This window comes from Schistocerca serialis, chromosome 3, assembly GCF_023864345.2.
Source record: "Schistocerca serialis cubense isolate TAMUIC-IGC-003099 chromosome 3, iqSchSeri2.2, whole genome shotgun sequence".
Taxonomy (NCBI): domain Eukaryota; kingdom Metazoa; phylum Arthropoda; class Insecta; order Orthoptera; family Acrididae; genus Schistocerca; species Schistocerca serialis.
Genome location: NC_064640.1, coordinates 372,879,912 through 372,899,206, shown reverse-complemented (window position 1 = coordinate 372,899,206; position 19,295 = coordinate 372,879,912).

Below are 19,295 nucleotides of genomic sequence, written 5' to 3'. Positions count from 1 at the left end.
TTACCCAACATTTCATCGGGCGCAGCCTGTCTGCATCGGCTGTGTACGCGAGCGCGGGCGGCGCACCGCTTCCCGTCTCATCGTAGACTCTGGCTTGCTACGACATCTCTAGTAAGTTGAGTTTCTATCTCGCAGCAATCTGACGTTAATTTGACCTGAAGTGCCCGTTATTCTAGACCATCTTACTCGGACCTGAGAGGCCCCACCTGTCCGTTCCATGTATTCCCTGTTTGAAGTTCGGTTTTAACGCAATACCTTTAATATTGGTATAATGCTAAATTTGTTAAATCTTATTTTATTATCTTTACACGTCAGTATCCTGATTATGCCCAAGAGGCTCCTCTGATTGATAAAATATTGGATATATGCGTAGAGAATTGTTTCTGTGCTTGTTGCATAAAATATTACACTACTGGTCATTAAAATTGCTACACCACGAAGATGACGTGCTACAGAAGCGAAATTTAACCGACAGGAAGAAGATGCTGTGATATGCAAATGATTAGCTTTTCAGAGCATTCACACAAGGTTGGCGCCGGTGGCGACACCTACAACCTGCTGACATGAGGAAAGTTTCCAAGCGATTTCTCATACACAAACAGCAATTGACCGGCGTTGCCGGGTGAAACGTTGTTGTGATGCGTCGTGCAAGGAGGAGAAATGCGAACCATCACGTTTCCGACTTTGATAAAGGTCGGATTGTAGCCTATCGCGATTGCCGTTTATCATATCGCGACATTGCTGCTCACGTTGGTCGAGTTCCAATGACTGTTAGCAGAATATGGAATCGGTGGATTCAGGACGGTAATACGGAACGCCGTGCTGGATCCCAACGACCTCGTATCACTAGCAGTCGAGATGACAGGCATCTTATCTGCATGGCTGTAACGGATCGTGCAGCCACGTCTCGATCCCTGAGTCAACAGATGGGGTCGTTTGCAAGACAACAACCATCTGCACGAACAGTTCGACGACGTTTGCAGCAGCATGGACTGTCAGCTCTGAGACCATGGCTGCGGTTACCCTTGACGCTGCATCACAAGCGCCTGCGATGGCGTACTCAACGACGAACCTGGGTGCACGAATGGCAAAACGTCATTTTTTCGGATGAATCTAAGTTCTGTTTACAGCATCATGATGGTCGCATCCGTGTTTGGCGGAATCACGGTGAACGCACATTGGATACGTGTATTCGTAATCGCCATACTGGCGAACCACCCGGCGTGATGGAATGGGTTGCCATTGGTTACACATCTCTGTCACCTCTTGTTTGCATTGAGGGCACTTTTAACAGTGGACGTTTCATTTCAGATGTGTTACGACCCGTGGTTCTACCCTTCATTCGATCCCTGCGAAACCCTACATTTCAGCAGGATAATGCACGACAGCCTGTTGCAGGTCCTGTACGGGCCTTTCTGCATACAGAAAATGTTAGACTACTGCCCTGGCCAGCACATTCTCCAGATCTCTTACCAATTGAAAACGTCTGGTCAATGGTGGGCGAGGAATTGGCTCGTCACAATATGCCAGTCAGTACGCTTAATGAACTGTGGTGTCGTGTTGAAGCTGCATGGGCAGCCGTACCTGTACACGCCATCCAAGCTCTGTTTGACTTAATGCCCAGGCGTATCAAGGCCGTTATTACGGCCAGAGGTGGTTGTTCTGGGTACTGATGTCTCAGGATCTATGCACCCAAATTGAGTGAAAACGTAATCACATGTCAGTTCTAGAGTAATATATTTGTCCAATGAATACCCTTTTATCATCTGCATTTCTTCTTGTGTAGCAATTTTAATGGCCAGTAGTGTAGTTCTTAACAGGCCTCAGCTCTTCAGATACCAGACTTGTGATATTTCATGTTACTACACTTCTTGTAAGTTATGTTCATTCATGTCAAGCATCCTCTTTGACTAGCCGAATGTTGGAATTGTAATCTTTAGCATCATTGGTGACATTGTTTGCCGCGTGTTTGAGTTACATTTGATTTTACTACTTGCTTCTTAGTCCTTCCTAAATTGGTGCTTCTTATTCGTTTAAATTAACTAATCAGTCATTTGGTTTGATAGAATAAATTTTGAAGTAACTGCCTGAATGCCTTTCCTTATTTATTTTATTTAATTTGTTGGTGAAATTTGAGCTGCTGTTAACATTTTAAATCTCCCGCTGGCGCTAATTATTGTCACTTATTAGTTGCCTCTTGTTACTTACGTTCATTGCAGTTAATTATCATTTGTATTTTATTAGGTTTTAGGTATCTGTGGTATAAAAGATCGTTGAACTCTTGTGAGGTAGCAAATGACTTATGATAAATGGCCTGCATCTGTTAAGGCCCTTTAGTTGTTCCTCTGTCCTGGGGCGTCGACTGACATTTCATCACTGATACTTACCACTGCCCTTGTACGTATACAAATGTTATAGCTCTCATGGACTGCACAAGCGACTCTGTTTTTCGCATGAAATGATAAAGTCCGTTTTGCACGAAATCTGACTGACTGGCTTTATACACAACTTTTAGGAAATAACAAGAAGCTCCGTCTCCACGACAACTCCGTACTTTTCTATGGTACTACCTCTACACGTTTACTTCAAATAAACTTCATAATTTTGCGAAAGACTTTCCTGAATCTGCTTAACCAGGTAGAAGAAGCCTGGGAATAAGTAATGTTCATCTCCCTTGCAATTCATGATGCGATCTCGCTCAATAACCGTGCGTTGACTCTCACCAGCAGTTCTAAATTTTTGAATAGTTTTCCTCTCACATTTTTGCGACTTTCATTTTGGGGCATGTTTCACACTTCATGTAAATCTTCCCCCCATTTACACAACTCACGTTCACTCTTAACGAAACGAAAGCGACTTTGCACACTGCTTCAATTTATGCGTTTTCTCCGTCCTTCGTTTAGTCAAAACATATGCAGCCTTTACTTCCTCACTGAAAGATATTATTTTGTATGTTTTGACTGGGCTTCGAAGGTATTCCGTTTCTGTTCTGAACTTTAATTAGCACAACAGTCATCGCTCGAACTTCTGTTCACGGAATGGTCAGAGTTAATTCCTGTTTCTTCTCATATTTCCTGAATTTCTGACGACACGTCGGCGTAATTGGAATGAGTGTCCAATGACAATGACAGTGGCACATATATTGGTCTTTAGGAGAAGTAGGTGATTTCGATTGCATACCGCTACCACGTTCTTCATATTTCATCACTGTAAGGTTGAAATCATTAACTGGATTCCACGTTACTGTGTAGCTCTGGAAGCTGCTCAAAGATACATGCTGTTTGCAAGCACATAACAAGAAATCACAAAGAAAATTAATTCAGTTTTACCTTCACAAACCGCAAAGGCAACTGCGTTGCAAATTCGAACGTGTACTAATTGTGAACAATTGTCAAGGAAACTGTCAACAGATACTGAAATTCTCTTTACAAATTACGATCGCGTTCCACCGTGTTACCTGTTTGCTGACGTGAAGTCAACCAAGGACATCTGCCCGCCGTGTTGCGCATGCGCCGTCTGATAATACTATGACAGGGCTGTACACGTCTCCCGCCGCCTGGCTAGCTACGTATTCGGAAAATTTCAAATTTTGTTAAACACTTGCAGTGTGTCTTAGCAGCTAACATTTTTCTTTCAGTGTATTGTTCCTGCATAAAAATCTTCAGTGCAGGTTTCCACATGTCGGACTGGACAGTTCCATTGTCAGTGGTGTCCTAACCAAGCTTTGCCTTACCTCGAGTAGAGAAGCGGCAGAGAGAAGTCAACAGCTTGGCTGCGCTCGAGGGTGACCAAGGCGGTGCTGAGCCCCACGTCGGCTTCACCCCGCTGCAGCACGCCTATCAGACCCGTCCAGTTGCCGTTCTTCTGCCTGCCCCACGTCCGCCCACTGTACACGGTCAGCGATGTCCTGTAAACACATCACACTTCTTTCGTGTTGGCATTGCTATTATTGATTCTCGTGTCAACAGTTGGTGCGCAAGAGCTCAGTAGCGTACACTGTAGTTTACGTTTAACGCTGGTAAAATGTTTCGATGATGTTAATCGCTTTCTAAACTGCACCAAGGCTTATTTTATTTTGTTGCTTCTGTATGTTGTAGTTCGTACTTTACTAAAGTAGCTTTGCGCACCCTGCTGTTCAGCAGCCATGTAGTTTCAATATGACAGGACTGAGAGCCATGTCAATGAGCTAATTTTCAGAATTTTTGTCACAGTTGCCCCACTGCAGTTCTTCAGTTTATTTCCATCTACTTAGTTTAGAACTTTCTTTCGCGTGATTATGTAGTTGTATGGGGTGAAAGGTTGAGAGAGAAACATGCATGCTGTGTCTAATTATAGGGGGAATTTGACTGTCTGTAAACAGCATTGTTAACAGTGGACAACTTGAGGGTGGTGGTCTGGGTTGGTGTGGCAGTTAGGTCCCGACTGTGACATCTCTGTTTCTAGCACCTCCTAGGATCTGTGATGACATTGCGCCTCCAGATCCACTTGACCGGGCCTGTTGTTCTCATCTAAGAGTTCATGGGAGACAATGGCAGAGCAATATCCGAGGGCTATTCGGAAAGCAAGGTCCGATCAGGGGCGAAATGGAAACCACAGTGAAAAATCCGATAAATATTTGCACAGGTACGTTGGGCAGTATCTTATTATGCCCGTCAATCGTGTCACGCCGTTCTTTTCTGTTCTGACCGCACAGTGAGCACATAAAGCTGTCTATAAAATAGTGGTTCCCGCCAAGTATGAACGCCTGGTGAGAGATTTCGCCTGATTTCATGCCTCTTACATAACACAACTGTCATGCGGTTCCTTCTTCATGACAATTCTCAGCCGCACTCTGCAGGGGCAATAAAGATGCACCTACAGAATTTTCTATGGGAAGTGTTTGATCACCCAAAATACAACCCATAACTGGATGTCCCAGAGTTTCATCTCTTCGAGCTGTAGACAAGCGTAGAGAATTGGCGAAAAGCACAGGTGGATGCCTTCTATGACGAGGTTACTGGAAAGGTGGTACAACGCTAGGACATATGTGTAAGTCGGAGCAGCGACTATGTAGAGAAGGAGCTGGAATGTGTAGGTAACTGTAGCAAATAAAACATTTTTGATTCTCGTAGTGGTTTCCATTTCGTGATCGATCAGACCTTGCTTTCGGAATAGTCCTCGTAATTCTAGGAAAAGGGGAGTGTGAGTACTGGCCGCAAAGCTGTCCCCACTCTTCTTAAAAACGGATATAACATTTTTTCAGTTACTGATAGTATGAGGTGACTTCAAAACTTAAGTTACAGATTATTATGGCAAGCCAAGTAGCTTTTAATTAATGCTGCACTAGAGTTCAAAGTATCACAGATATATGAATCTATGAAGTATGGCTTATTTTTAACACACTCACACACACAATCATTACCACTTTCGCCCCACAATGGACATCTTCAGATGTTGCGCTAGGAAAAAACTAGAAATTTGTATGAAGATCTTAAAACAAATGAAAACATTTCCACTAAGTATATTTGTGAGTTCAGTAATGTGCACTAAAATACCTGTGGATAATGTATGTGCGCGGCATCGGATGATCAGACGTTTAAACGTTGCCAAATTGAACATAATACAAAAATTCAGGGAACTATAGAACTACAACTAAATGTACTTTTCTTTCCCCACTCTTTGCGTAAGATGCGTGCAACCTCTGTAAGACGAATCTGTAGTTATGAAAACTATAAAATATTTCAAATTTACAATATAAGTTCAATCGGTTACTTGTAAAATATAAAGACAGAGTACATGTCGTTAAAGTAGTAAAACCATATTTAAAACAGAGTAAGGTCTTTAAACAAAAGGAAAAACGAAGCCATTCCTGTCATACCTATTTCCGACTGCTGATAGAACTGTGCTTCGTGGTGCCAGATGTTGACTTGACTGTCCGTAAGCTCAAAAGAGACGTCACGGACCGCAAGACAAGGGCGACATTCTGCTGCAGATCACTGGCACTTCTCTTGCGGCCGCGAGGTGTTTTCTCTACTTGGGCAGATGTGGAGACGCGACCCGGATGGCATAGTGCAGCATTCGGTCGCAGGGAGCATTCAGGGCTCAGCGACCTCATCAACTGTATTAGATCGTCGTAAATACTAAAATTTGCATCTGCTGGAAACTCATTCTGCTCATTGAGGACTTTTTTTCCGGTCCCTTCCGTTTCGTACTGTAAACGTCCAGTTCTTCTGAAACGTCTAACCGTTTACTTGAACCAGTTTTATGTGAAATTTTAGTTGATAGTGTTGCCAATATTATGTACCTCCTTTTACCAATATAAGGCTAACGCTCTTTTGTTGCTGGCTTAGACGTGTCCCTTGAACCTCAAGCCAAAGGACCTGTATGTCTCGGCCTTATAGCTTGCTTTGCAGTCACAGCATCGTATTTCATAGCCCCAAAAGATCCTGTATTTAATATTGATATGTGGCAAGCTATGACAGCCTCGTGTTTTTTTATAATTTCTGTTTTTATATTGTAAATACGAGTGCGTCATAACTTGTCACACTAGAATATTAAATATGGGGGGTCTATAAAATATCATACTATGACAGGAAAAAAAGCTGTATCGACCAAAGAGGCAGGTCCTTTGAGTTGAGTTGAGATTTAAGAAACACACCGGCACCAGCAACAAAAGATCGTTAGGCTTACATATGCAAAACGAGGGACATAACATTGGTAACGTTGACTAACAACTACGAATTTTATATAAAACTGAAGGTAGGAAAAAGTCAGATATGCTAAAAGAACTGGTGATTTAGAATAGGAAGTGAAATGAACCGAGAGACTCGTTAGTAAGCAGAATGAGTTTGTAACAGATGCATATTTTGATATTTACGACGATCTACACTGACAGAAAAAAAATCGCAACACCAAAAAGGAGTTATGGGACTTAAACGAAAGTTGGTGGGCGTGTTTCAACACCTGAAAGATGATGTCTATTCAGATTTCACACCACTCGCATAAGAGTACCGCTAGTACCGCCACTATGAGGATGCAAATTAGGTTTGTTACAAATACACGCTGTAACGGTCGTGAACGTTAGTTTCCTTTGAGATTGGAGGTGGTGAGTTGATATTAGTCTAGATTGCCTTTAAGGCGGCAAGGACGACATTATCAATAGCTCAATGAGTTTGAGCGAGGTCTCTTGGATGCCATAGTGGGGCACGACGAGTTACCAGCAAAACGACTTGCTTATGGACTGAGCACATGCAACAGTGTTGCACTTATTCCACAGTGGAAGGAGGAATGAAGATTTTGATTTAAAGTCGCACCGATGACGATGTCATCAGAGAGGAAGCGCGAGACTAGATTGACCGAGGGTGGGAAGGGAACGGGCCACGTTCTATTTGATGTAAGTATCTCACCATTTGTCTCTCATGATTCATCAAAACTACTGAAAATCTAAACGAAAACAGCTAGCTTGAAATTAAAAATCCTCTCGTAACGAATGCAAATCCAGCGCCTTAGTCTGTGCAACATCCCTCTCGATTATTTCCCAAAGGTTGTTGTAAATTTCCTTTTGACTATGTTCCTAGCCATCACGCATGTTCATTGTACGAACTACATTGTTCATACCTTCATCATCTAGGTTGACCCTGCAGAGGCACAAGATCTCACTAAAACTGTAATCTTATGAGACTTTATGGAACGATCATATCTTGACACTCGGTATATCGTCACATCGATGGCTCTAAAAGCATGTGTCAGACTACAAATCCAAAGCTTTGAAGTTCGAACTAAACTAGAATTTTTCTATCGCTTATCGCTTCTTCCACGTCTGGCAATAATTTTGTTAATGTGAAAAATGTCAAATCTCACCTTGCTTTAGGACCCAGGTGAAACTGTAGATCTCCCTATAGCTGGGTGGGTAAGTCAGTTCAGAGGTCAAAGGAAGCATAGGAGATACTACACTCCTGGAAATTGAAATAAGAACACCATGAATTCATTGTCCTTGGAAGGGGAAACTTTATTGACACATTCCTGGGGTCAGATACATCACATGATCACACTGACAGAACCACAGGCACATAGACACAGGCAACATAGCATGCACAATGTCGGCACTAGTACAGTGTATATCCACCTTTCGCAGCAATGCAGGCTGCTATTCTCCCATGGAGACGATCGTAGAGATGCTGGATGTAGTCCTGTGGAACGGCTTGCCATGCCATTTCCACCTGGCGCCTCAGTTAGACCAGCGTTCGTGCTGGACGTGCAGACCGCGTGAGACGACGCTTCATCCAGTCCCAAACATGCTCAATGGGGGACAGATCCGGAGATCTTGCTGGCCAGGGTAGTTGACTTACACCTTCTAGAGCACGTTGGGTGGCACGGGATACATGCGGACGTGCATTGTCCTGTAGGAACAGCAAGTTCCCTTGCCGGTCTAGGAATGGTAGAACGATGGGTTCGACGACGGTTTGGATGTACCGTGCACTATTCAGTGTCCCCTCGACGATCACCAGTGGTGTACGGCCAGTGTAGGATATCGCTCCCCACACCATGATGCCGGGTGTTGGCCCTGTGTGCCTCGGTCGTATGCAGTCCTGATTGTGGCGCTCACCTGCACGGCGCCAAACACGCATACGACCATCATTGGCACCAAGGCAGAAGCGACTCTCATCGCTGAAGACGACACGTCTCCATTCGTCCCTCCATTCACGCCTGTCGCGACACCACTGGAGGCGGGCTACACGATGTTGGAGCGTGAGCGGAAGACGGCCTAACGGTGTGCGGGACCGTAGCCCAGCTTCATGTAGACGGTTGCGAATGGTCCTCGCCTATACCCCAGGAGCAACAGTGTCCCTAATTTGCTGGGAAGTGGCGGTGCGGTCCCCTACGGCACTGCGTAAGATCCTACGGTCTTGGCGTGCATCCGTGCGTCGCTGCGGTCCGGTCCCAGGTCGACGGGCACGTGCACCTTCCGCCGACCACTGGCGACAACATCGATGTACTGTGGAGACCTCACGCCCCACGTGTTGAGCAATTCGGCGGTACGTCCACCCGGCCTCCCGCATGCCCACTATATGCTCTCGCTCAACGTCCGTCAACTGCACATACGGTTCACGTCCACGCTGTCGCGGCATGCTACCAGTGTTAAAGACTGCGATGGAGCTCCGTATGCCACGGCAAACTGGCTGACACTGACGGCGACGGTGCACAAATGCTGCGCAGCTAGCGCCATTCGACGGCCAACACCGCGGTTCCTGGTGTGTCCGCTGTGCCGTGTGTGTGATCATTGCTTGTACAGCCCTCTCGCAGTGTCCGGAGCAAGTATGGCGGGTCTGACACACCGGTGTCAATGTGTTCTTTTTTCCATTTCCAGGAGTGTACTTAAAATAGGTCCATGCCCTGTTCAAACAGATATTCAGCTTGCACGCTGCTTCCTTCAGCAGGGTCCAAGCAGACACACAGGGGGAGGAGTTTACTAGTCTTGGGATCTCCAATATTAGGAGCATTATGGAACCTCTTGGACAGATAGCGTTCAGGGCGGGAAAGAAAGCCAATGTGCACTCAGTATGTTTACCAGGGGGTCTCATCCGAGATGTGGTCGCTGCCTTGCTTGTGACTATCGAGCGTGCAGGGTGCAGTTGTCTGTATGTTGTGGCTCACGTCGGCGCCAACGACGCCTGTCGCATGGGTTCTGAGGCGATCCTTAATTCGTACAGGCGGCTGGCAGAGGTGGGGAATACTGCTAGCTTCACGAGCGGGGTGCAAGCGGGGCTCGCAATTTGCAGTGTGGTTACAGGAGTTGATAAGGGTCCCTTGGTTTGGAGCTGACTAGAGGGTCTAAAAGGCTTCGTCGATTCTGTGACGGTCTTGGTTGCAGGTTTCTAGACCTGTGTTACCGTGTTGGGATTTGTAGGACTCCCCTTGATAGGTCAAGGGTGCACTGTGTGCAAAGGAAGCAGGTACTCGGGTAGCAGGGTACTTGTGGAGTGAACATGAGGGATTTTTAGGCTAGGCAGTAGTTTGAGGTGCTCTGGTGAATACTCGCCAGCCAATATGCAGCAAAGGAAGACACAGCGTTCAGAATAAAGACACGTCCGCTGTCACAATTTTATCAGTTAACTTCGAAGCATTCATAATAAAGTTCCCAAATTTACTACCCTCCTGGGAAGTTCTCACTCTGTTAGTTACTCTTGGGACTGAGAGCTGGCTCAAATCTGAAGAGGAAAGCTCTGAGATATTTAGCCAGTCATGGAACATGTATTTGAAAGACAGATTAGAGGCCATAGCAGGGGGAGGGTTCATTGCAGTTGACAAAAATATTCTCTCTATTGAGGTCGATGTTGAGTGTGACAGTGAAGTCACCTGTCCATGTATAACAGGTGCAGCTGAAACCATTTTTATTGTTGAATGTTTTTACCAGCCACCTGATTCTGCTGCATTACTTCTATAGTCATTCAAAGGAAGTCAATGGTCAACAGCACGTAAATACCCAGATCATGCAATACTAGTTGGAGGCGACTTTAACCTGCCTAGTATGGATTGTGATGTCTAATGATTCATTGCAGGGATGCACACAGACAGTCATACGAAATACATTTTAACGCATTTTCTGAAAATGGTCTTGAGCAGCTAGCTTGGCAGCATACAAACAATGGAAATATCTTAGACCTTGTAGCTACAGATAGGTCAGACCTTATCGACAATGTCAGTATAGAAACGGGGATTAGCTATCATGTTGTCATTGCAGCAACTTTGATTACGGAAGTTAATAAATCAGTCAATATGGTTAGGAGAGTGTTTCTGCTAGACAGAGCAGATAAGTATTTATTAGCATCACACTTAGACATTGAACTGGTATCACTCAGTTCCAGTAAGACTCATGTAGAGGCATTATGGACAAAGTTTTAACTGATTGTAAATAATGATCTGGAGAGTTATGTGCCTGGAACGTGGCTGAAGGATGGAAAAGATCCACCATGGTTTAATAATTAAATTCAGTGGATATTGAGCAAACAGAGGCTGTTGGACTCTCGGTTCAAGAGGGAATGCACATATGACAACAAGAGGAGGTTGGTAGAGATTCGTGAGTCTGTGAAAGATCTACGCGCGAAGCTTACAACTATCATCATCACACCTTAGCAAAAGATCTAGCAGATAATGCAAGAAAATTCTGGTCTTACATAAAATCGCTAAGTGGGTCTAACACCTCTGTTCAGTGCCTTGTTGAGTGGTCTGGAGTGGCAGTTGAAAACAGTAAAATGAAAGCTGAAGTTTTAAATTTCTCCTTCAAGAAATCGTTCACACAAGAGAATCCCACAAACATAGTCATGTTACACACTCCCGTACAGACGACAAGTAGATATGTTTTACCAGTTCTGGGTCACTAAGACAACATTTAACTAAAATCTGTATTTTATAAGTAACAGAATTGATTTTTTTAAAATTCAGTGTATTAAATGAACTAAACCGATTTTAGAACAGTAACTAAATTCATAATTTTTACAATAAAACAACTAATTACAATAAAGACCTGACTTCTAACTTCATTGTTTCATTTACAACGTCACTGTAAGATAATAACATGTATTAGTTAAAAAAGTAAGTTATTTTAAAAAGTTATTATTATTAACTATGTAAATAATTAAAATAAATTAGTTAACAACAGTAAATTATTTTCTTACAAAAGCACATTGTGAATATAAGTAAATAAATAAAAATATATTAGTTAACAAAAGTAAGTTGCTTTAAAAAATTTACATTGTGAATGTAAGTGAATAATTAAATGTATTATTTAACAAACATAAATTATAAAAATTTACAACATGATTGTATGATAATAAAATATTTTAGTTAAAAGTACATAATTTTAAAAATTATAAATTATGAACATAAATAAATAAATAAAATGTATTAGTTAACAAAGGTAAATTATAAAAATTTACAACATGATTGTAAGATAATAAAATGTATTTGTTAAAACAAAAGTACATTATTTTTAAAAAATTACATTGTGAATGTAAGAATATGATTAAAATGTATTAGTTAACAAAAGTAAATTCTAAAAACTTTACAACATCAGTGTAAGATAATAAAATGTATTACTTAAAATAATGGAACATTATTTTTAAAATTTTACATTGTGTAATTGATTATTTGTATTTTTAAGTTTCTTCACTTCTTTGTTTTTCAATTTCATTTGTCCTTTTTTAATTATTGCAAAATCAAAATCATCGATTAATTTAGAAATTTTATATGATAAAGTAGTCTTAAAATCATTATTAAGCTCCATACATATTTTTTTCTCCATATCTAGTATTTAAATATTCACAGTTCATAATATTATATAAAACATTTATCTCTAGCTTACTTACTATATTTAATTTCTTTAGAGACAACTACATTGTTGAGTTTCTTGATTAAGGTAGCTTCCACTTACATAGAAAAAATTTTTGTTAGTTTTACAAAAATAAATTTGTAGTATTTAAATCTGTGATTTGGAACTTACAGCTAAGTGATTCATTGAAAATTATTATTATTTTTATTTTTATAAATCATCTAATAAAAATTATTTATTATAAATGGAGAACCTAAACAAAGCGCATACTAAAGCTAAAGATACTTATGTACTAATTGAGCTATCTCAAGAAGACACTGATTGTCCTAATTGTTAAAGTAAAGAGAATAATAATAATTCTTTTAAAACAAGCTGCAATCATATTTTTCATAAAGAATGTATTGATAAATGGTTAAATAAAAAAGGAAATTGTCCACCTTGTAGAATTATTATTAAAAATAAAGCACCAAAAACAGTAACAAATATGTATATTTATGCTTTGATGGAAACAAAAGTTGAAGCAGCATATTGTGGTGATTACTCATATATTTAAATTGTAAAAATTATAAAAATTTACTTTTTCAAAAATCTAACATTTTTTTTTAAATATAAAGAGTGCTAGTTCAACACGAGTCCTCTGTGAAATCCAAATTTTCTAAATACTGAAATACAGATAAATCAATTCATAATTTTACTTTACAGAAATATACAAAAGATGGTTATAGAACTATATGTAGACCATGTATAAATAAATATCACGTAAAAAATTACAATAAAAATCGAATTCCTTGTGTATGTGGAAAAAGTGTTGCCAAATATTATTTCAAGGAACATTTGCAACGAAATCCAAGTGAGGAACATTCAAATATATTATTAACAATGAATAATGAAAAAACTTATAACTGAAGACACATCTTCAATGAATAATGAAGAAGTTGTAACTGAAGAAACATTTACATTTAAAAATAAATGTAAAAGTTGTCAAGAGATTAAAGCTTTAAATTGTTTTTATATAAACCCTTTACATAAAGATGAAGATAATAATAAATGTAAGAAGTGTACTTTAGAATATATTAAGAATAAGAGAGCTTTAACTTTATTATTTATTACTTATTAAATAATAACATTTTTTGATTAATTAAATAAATCATCACAACTAATTCTTTTAAAAACTAATTGACTGTCAAACTAATTAATTGCTAAACTAAATAGTAAACTAATTCTTTTTATTTTTAACTATGACTGAACAATGTCTTAAAATTAATTATTAAACTAAATAACAAACTACTTCTCTTTTTGATTAATTATCTATTAAATAATCATCCTTATCCAGCTATTAAATAATTTCCATTTTGTTAAAAGATATGTTTTACAAATCTAATGAATTTTTTGTATAATAAGTAAAAGTGCAAAATGGAAGATACATTGCTACTGAACTACAACAATTTACTGTTGCAAGACTTCTGGAATTTTTTAGAATATATAATTTTCGAGTATATTCAAATTTATGTAAAGCTGACTTAATTACATTTATTATTAGAAATCGTTCAATTATTGTTAGAAATTATACATGTGAAGTAAGTGACAATCATACAAATATTGTTAGAAATGATACACCCAAAGTAAGTGACAATCTTTGGAAACAGTTACTGTATTATAATATTGAGGATGTTTTCCTGACTAAAGGATATAAACCATTAAAAGGAATATTTCCATTTTCTACAAGTATATTTCTAAAACCGAAAACTAGAAGCAGTAAAGAAGTATTATTTCCTTTTTGTAATGATTTGTTTGAGGAGCCAAGAGATAAAAATACAATTAAAGGTTACTTAGTTGAAAAAGCATTTGAAAACATATTACAAACTATAAATTTTGAAAATAGTGTAGATACACTTGCACCTGAATATTTCTTAACCTCATTAATACAAACATTTGGAAAATTATTTAAGACTATTTGAAAGAACATCATGATTTTAAGATAAATTTTAATTTATATTGTGAATATAAACTACAAACAAATGAAACAACTGAAAAACACAAAACTATACTATTAAGACATAAAAAGACTTTAGTAAAAAATTTAAACAAGGAAAAGAGATATTTTCACAAAAATATCTAACAACGATCAGGATGGTCATTAAATAGAATTATTGGTTTACAACTAGCAATTAACAAGTATCTTCCACTAAAAGGATCATCTTACATTGATTCACCTAAAGTAATAAAAAACAAGAAAGCTTTTATTAATGTAAGAAATAATGATGAAAGATGGTTTCTATGGTTTATAAAAGCAGCTTGGTTTCCTGAAATATTAACAAAGTATAAATATGTGGGTCTTGATCTTGATAAAAAAAAATGTTGGCGACCCACCTAACTTGTACACTTGGCGAATGGGTAAAAAGATTCTTCTACCTTCCCCGATTTAGGTTTTATTGTGGATGTGATAATCACTCCCAAAAAAGTGATGAAAACATAAGAGTTTGTCACATAAACTGAAAATAAAAAATTAAACTTTTCACTCAATGGAAGATTTAAACCAAGGACCTCTCGTTCCGCAGCTGCTCACATTACCACAAGACCACGGCGCTCCTGCGTTCCCATCGTCCTTAATGTTGCTTATCTTACTTTGAACTACTCAGTTTGTATATTTTGCTTATTTTTTCACAGTACCACACAACCTCTTCCTGTTTTCTCAATTGATCTGTGTTCAGTTTTTCAAGGCCTATCCACTGTGCCAACTTATAACTAAATCTGAGGGGGGTGCGATGGGGAGGTTCCCTTTTAAGTAACTTTAATTGTACAAAAATAAGTGAAATGTGAAACAATTGCGAAAAGGGTCAAATATTTGAAGTAGATCTAGAATATCCAAAAGAAATACAAGATTTACATAAATTTATACCATTAGCTCCTGAAGCAAAACTTGTTCCAGGTACAAACGAAAGTAAATTAATGACTACTTTAGATAAAAACGATAATTATGAAGTACATTATAGAAATCTTAAATAATATTTTTCTATAGGAATAAACTAACAAAAGTACATAAAGTTTTGAAATTTAAACAAAATAATTGGTTAAAGAAGAATATAGATCGAAACACACAGTTAAGAACAAAAGCTACAAATGATTTTGAAAAAGATTTCTATAAATTAATGAATGTATTTGGTAAAACAATGGAGAATATAAGAAACAGACGAGATATAACATTAGTTTCAAATAGTAAAGTATGTGATAAATATGTAGCTTAACCAAACTTTAAATGTAGATATAAATTTAATGAAAATTTTGCTGCTATCCATATGTATAAAACTAAAATTACATTTCACAAACCTGTTTATGGCGGATTAAGTATACATGATATATCTAAAGAATTAATATATGATTGTCACTATAAAGTTATGAAACCTAAATATGGAGATAATATTTAACAATGATTCCAAGATACATATAGTTATATTTACAATATTAACACTGAAGACTTCTATGAAGATATAAAATCAATGATTGATAGCTTTGATACAACTGATTATCCAACAGATAGTTGTCGTTAAAATGAAAGATGAATGTAATGGTAAGGCAATTGAAGAATTTTTTGGTTTAAGAGCGAAGATGTATGCTTATAAAGTTGGTGACAACATAGAAAAAAAAGTAAAGAAACTAAGAATGTGTTGTTAAAGAAATAAGTATAGAAGAGCACAAATATCGTTTGTTTAACAGTATAGAACAATAGAGAAAAATAAATTATTAAAAGTGGAAGACATGAAATATATACGATGCAAGTAAACAAAAAAGCATTAAGTCCTCATGACAATAAAAGATATGATTTGGAAAATAAAATAGATACCTTACTATATAGTCATTGTGTGTTATTAAAAATTTGATAAACTTCTTATATATAAAACTAATTTCTATTAAATTAACAAAAATTTTTCTACATAAATGGAAACATTCACAAAGATCAAAATAAAGAAAGATTTTTAAAAACTACAAACATTCAATAAAATAAACAAAGAAATAATGAAAACATAAGACTGTAGACTTAAAATGAAAGATAAAACTATTATAGTAAAAGATGATAGAATTAAAATAAAAGATGAAATAATTGAAGTAAGAGATGTTCAAATTCAAAATAGGATGGATATAGTTGTAGTTATTTAAAAACTACTTGATTATTAAACTAAATAGTAAACTAAAAGTTTAAAAATTTACTTACATTAAATACTAAACTAATTCTTTTAAAAAACTAGTTGTTAAAAAAGTTAATCATTGGTAAACTAATTACAAACTAAACACTAAAATAATTCTCTTAGAAACAAAATGTTTTAAAAAACCATTGATGGCTCAACTGATTGATTGTTAAACTCAATAGTAAACTAATTCTTTTCAAAACCTAATTGTTTAAAAACTAATAGATTGTTAAGCTAAATAGTAAATTAATTCCTTTAAAAACTTTTTCTTAAACTAATTGATTGTTCAACTAACTGATTGGTGAACGAATTATTAAACTAATTCTTTTAAAAAACTAATTGTATAAAAACTAATTGATTGTTAAACTAAATAATAAACTAATTGTTGTCAAACTAATTGCTTGTTAAATTAAATAGTAAACTAATTGTTGTAAAGAACTAATTGTTTGAAAACTAATTGATTGATAATCTATATTGTAAATTTATTCTCTTAGAAACTTATTGTTTAAAAACTGATTGTAAACTAAAATAGTAAACTAATTCTTTATAACATTTCATTATATTTATTTATTCAACTGTTGTGTCAATTATAAAAACCTAACCATTTAACATAAACTTGATCGCCTTTCTTTCTTAAGAGATTCTCAGCTGAGTACACATCTGGATATTTCGTTTTCTGTAATTCTTGTTTATAAATATTTCCTCTTCAATCTTTTAATTTATATGTAATTGTATTAGAATGTATATCATATTCAATTTGAAATATTTCTGTTGACCAATTAACTGCATATCATTTTTTTAAAATACAGTTTTACTTATTTTTAAATTTCTTCAGCAACTTCAGTTGGTTTCAGTCTTATTATAGATTGTTTTGTGTTATTGTATTCATCAATTAGATTTTTAACTAAATATAACAATTTCTAAGTTCCTATTTAATATATTTTCTTCCACATTTTTTTCTTTAAGTTTTCTGTTAAATCGTTCAACAACTGATGCTTTTCATTCTCAAAAAGTCAAATTATGATTAATGTTGTATTTCCTCATTAATTATTGAAAATCTTTCTTATAGGATTCTTTACCATTATCAATTTCTAAATTGTTTGACTTTCTAATGTTTAAATTTTTTTTTTGAAAAGCATCAACTATATTTTTAGTTGTTTTATCTTTAATAGGAACAGCGAATCATTTTTTCAAATAAACATCATTTATTTTTAAATTATTAAGAATATCCTTTTTTTACTTTTGAAATTCCTTTTAAATTATCTGAATCCATTTCAAGTAGATCAGCTTGCCATAAATCATCTACACCAAGGGAAACAGTATGTTTTCTTTTTAAAAAATTTCTAATTGGTTTAAGTAATTCACTAATTATATTTTCATGAATATTATTTTAACCTTCACCATCTACAAAATTTTTTAATGAATTTGGTCATGTTAGATTTAGAAGTTGTACAAATACCTTCAATCCTTTTTCTTCAGTTTTTAGTTGTTACTCTATGTGGAATATGTGTTTCTGTAAACTTTCAAACAATAATATATTAATAAAAGATTTATTAAATTTTTAACAATATCAACTGAAACAGTTTTAACAGAATCTTTCAGTGTTATAGTTAGAAAAATAGGATTCATCTACTGCTGTTGTTTACTTAATAGATTGAGTTACTTTATAAAAATTATCGTAAACATTTACAAACATATCGAAATCATTACATGTTCATCCTTTTTACATTTTGACCAATAACCATAAACTTTGAAAACCAAAACTGTAACCGAAATTGTACATTTTTCAGTCACTACTTGTAACAAAAGTAAACTCTATTATTTGTTTTTCATGTACTAATTTATTTTTAAGAATACTTATATAATTCAAAAATGGGGCTTAAACTGTTTTCGAGAAGTAATCTGAAAAAGCTTTTTCTCTTTCCTATTTTGTACAGAAATTCTTGTAGTTATCTTGATAAATCTTATTGATTTTTTCATTAAATTGTGTATTGTTGTCATAGTTATTTAGTTGGTTTAGAATTCTTGTCTTAATTCAGGTTTTGTAACTTATTCCTTTTCTAAGTATTGTTTAGTAACAGCATCTTTGGCATTAATTGGATCATTTACATTAGCAAGTGTTCTATTCTTAAAACCAATACAAAACTTACGTATTTTAAAAATAGCATTAAATACTTTTTTGAATTGTTTATTTGCAATAGTTTTCTTTGGATCTATTGATGAATAAAATTGTTTAATAATATGATCATTTTTTCTAAAGTGAATGAAGGTCTACTAAGTACTTCAGTAGTTTGTTTCAGTCATGTGTATCATATTTCCAAAAACGTCTATTTATTAAATCTAAAATACTATTAAATTATAATTCTCACATGGCAATTTTAAAACAAATAGACATAAATAACACCATATTACTTCATCAAAATTTTGTATTCTTCCTGTATTGTGGTATATTTCATTTTTCCTAAGTCGTTAACTAATTGTTTCGGTATATTTCCACTAAATGAATCAAAAACAAATTTTTATAATTATTTTTGAAATAACAAATCCAATGAGTACTAGGATTATCAGATGTATCTAAATTTACTATACCACATTCAATTGGCTTATTTACTAATTCATCAATCATGTACACACCATGAAAGTGTTTAATTTTTAATTGTTTAGTAAGTTCTACTGTATCAAAATTACTTAATGCATTAGGATATTTATCAATTAATTTTTGAATTTTATTAGTTTTCTAAATTCCATTACCAGATTTTTTCTCCATTTCCAAGTTGAGCCTTTCTTGTTCTTCTAATACTCTA